This window comes from Silurus meridionalis, chromosome 5 (assembly GCF_014805685.1).
Source record: "Silurus meridionalis isolate SWU-2019-XX chromosome 5, ASM1480568v1, whole genome shotgun sequence".
Classification (NCBI taxonomy): Eukaryota; Metazoa; Chordata; class Actinopteri; order Siluriformes; family Siluridae; genus Silurus; species Silurus meridionalis.
In genome coordinates, this window is record NC_060888.1 from 956,178 (window position 1) to 959,391 (window position 3,214).

At 37.1% G+C, this 3,214-nt stretch overlaps 1 protein-coding gene across 2 annotated transcripts in view; it reads left to right on the forward strand.

The window, feature by feature from the left end:
• The first annotated feature begins 2,685 nt into the window (after positions 1 to 2,685).
• The window catches only part of pitx2 (paired-like homeodomain 2), a 13,550-nt gene continuing 13,021 nt past the window's right edge, over positions 2,686 to 3,214 (forward strand). The window contains exon 1 of one of the 2 annotated variants that reach the window (XM_046850535.1): positions 2,686 to 3,089. The gene's annotated coding sequence lies outside the window, so the exon portion shown is untranslated. The remainder of the gene's footprint in view (positions 3,090 to 3,214) is intronic. The other variant, XM_046850534.1, reaches the window with a different exon arrangement.

Sequence of the window (3,214 nt, forward strand, 5' to 3'; positions counted from 1 at the left end):
CAGTCAACATTCAGTGCCTATAAATGTTTATGAACTCTGTCAGTGTGTTATGCCAATGGTTATGAATCTGGACATAACGCTGACATAAGCTGTTTGTTAGCTTTTTGATGTCTATATGTGTCAAATGCCGGTTGTAAATATATTCATGCTTTTATACTTAATAACCAACATTCTATTCACTGATTATAAGTGTGCCATAAAACCCCGTTATTTTCTCAGTGTGTTTATGTAATAAAGTGTCTCCTATGATTGTGGAACTCCTAACAAATGAAAACTAACCTACACTGCTCACACAAGTGTTATTCACAGTTTATTAATGTATAATAAAGTACATTTACACACATAAACCCCCTGTGATATGCTTTATTAAACTACATAGGTAATATTGATACAAGCTTTTTATAGATGTATAATGTAACAGCTATGAATCTCTTATGTCAGGTACATTAGTTTAATAAAACATGCTGTGAATCCTGATATAAAATAATCATAGGGTGAGATGGCACACATTCATTAATTGTGTTTATTGTTTTATATGAATTCAGCTGAGCATTGTTTATGAATGTGTAATAAAAAAAGCTCTATTATCTCGGATTATTAACATGTTATAAACATATTTTTATACATTGTTGTAATTATATTCAGTGCTCAGTGTTGTGGCCTGTATTCAGTGTTTATGTCTTTTCTATTAGAATATGTCAATTCACTTCATAAATCATGTTATGATGTGAAAAATGAAAATATGCTGACATGAGAAGTTTATAAATGTTCACAAAATATTATACATAATCTTTTCAGATGGTTTTATGTCTATTATTAAATGGCATTTGTGCAATAACTGGCATCTCTCTCTCTCTCTCTCTCTCTCTCTCTCTCTCTCTCTCCACATTGCTTATAACTCCTGGAATCTCCACTACCCATTATTACCCCTCATGTACTCAAAGCTTATGAATGTGCTATGAACAGAAAGATTTTGTAAGTATGTCATTTTGGTGATGTATATTTACGTCCTGAGCACGTGCCATTAGAATAATTCACTTTATAAATCATGTTATGAATAATGATATTGCTGACATGCGCAGTTTAATGTGTTCTTGTTCATTTTTATTATATTCTTTTATATTTTACGTCATGCATGTTTTATAATCATAAAATGGAAATTTGTGCAAAAACAGTTATAACCCTTGGAATCGCTCCCGAGTCCATATGACTAATTCCTGGATTCAAAGTTTGGTGTGTAATTTGTATTTAATAAAGCATTTTGTGATCGGCGCTGTTATAACTGTTCATAAATACTCAGGAATGATTGTTAGTACTGTGGTGTTCTGTATATTCAGCTCTTATGCACATCGCTTGATAAATCGTGTCGTGTTGTGGGTATTGATTTTAGTGCACTGTTCTGTTAATAATATACTTTATAATAATCTGCGCGTGTTTTATGACACTGTCGTAAAAAAAAATAAAATAAACGCGTTGGAGGAAAAAAATCAGAAAAAGTGATTCTTCACTCGGGCTGATTTGGGGGTAAAACCCGAGCAATGCGCGCTGCTTTTCAGCTCCAGTAATCAGGCGCTTGTGGGACTCCCTCATTAATTACCGCTTTAATGGATGTATGACCAAAAATGTTAAAAAAGGATTAAGGCTTTGCTTCAGATGAAAATGAGCCTCCGGATCTTTACAGAGCGTTTTACATCCCAGCCAGCTGTTCACTTCACTTCACTTCATCTGCGTGGGCCTTAAACACACACACACACACACACACACGCGCACACACAGACACATACGCACACACACACACGCACACACGCACACACACGCACTACTTATCAAATTAAATTCTACTCACATTTATAAAGGACTCGTTAAATTCCACTTTACATGTGTTTGTAATTAAGAAGCGACACCGGAGCGTCACTTCGCTTTAATGTTCTGAATTAAACATCACCATCGGTTCACACAGTTCTGCAAATATGATCGGTTTAAATCTGCTTTCGATAATTGTATCGAATTTCGGTCTGTTTTACAAATAAATTGTTCAAATATCCCGCGGGAATTAGGATCGATTTTCTTTTTTTTGACACAATCACGGTGCACGTGGTGTGCGTAATTTATATGTGTGTGTGTGTGTGTGTGTGTGTGTGTGTGTGTGTGTGTGTGTGTGTATAGTATGATTAAAATAGTACACAATTATACAAAGGCATCAGTTTCCTGTCGGATTGCAGAATAAGTATGTTTTTTCTTTATTATAAAAACATTTACTAAATATTGTCGTTAAATCGTAGACTCAAAACACATTTTCAAAGCAAAGGCGACTCTAAAATGTAATAATTATTTTTAATAAATCAGTTGTGCGTCAATAAATTAAAATCAAATAAAAAAAAGAAAAAGGAAAAATTCCCCAAAACGAAATTTTGAAATAATTTAAATTTTCGGTTTTAAAATCATAAAAAAGAATGAAATTGGCATGTTTTTAATTATTGTTTACATTATTAAATTCAACCTAATTATAGAGACAACGCGCTACACACACAAACACGCACACACGCACGCGCAAGCGCTCACGCCCACTGGTTGTGAGTCAGAGCTCTCGCAAGGGAGGAACGTGCAGCGTTTGTCTGTTCTCTTACTGTGTGTGTGTGTGTGTGTGTGTGTGTGTGTGTAGGAAAATAAAAGTTGCTGCCGCAGTCCCACGCACTCCAGAGAGAGAGAGAAAGAGAGAGAGAGAGAGAGAGAGAGAGAGAGAGAGAGAGAGAGAGACCTGCTAAAAGTCTCGCGCCGTGTTTTCATCCCACAGCGAAACTCATGCGCTTGTGGACAGAAACACACTCGCACACACACCGAGTGACACGCCACGACACGCCACGACACGCCACGAGACGCAGCCAGAGCGCGCAGCACCGTGGACAGGAGGAGTGGAGCGGAACTGGAGCTGCAGGAGAACGTTTATGCCGCAATTGTGGAATTATTCTCTCTGAAGAAAAGAAACTGACCCGAGTATACACGCACACGTACACGCGCACACGTGCGCGCACGCGAGAAAGAGAGACGGAGTGTGAAAGAGAGACGGTTCAGTGCGGGTGAGTGCAAAGGTACGGGATGGGATGTGTTTCTGTTTGTTTGTTTGTTTGTTTGTTTGTTTGTTTGTTTGTTTGTTTGAATGTTAAGGAGGACTCAGAACAATCCACATTCATCATCTACTATACATTATAATATT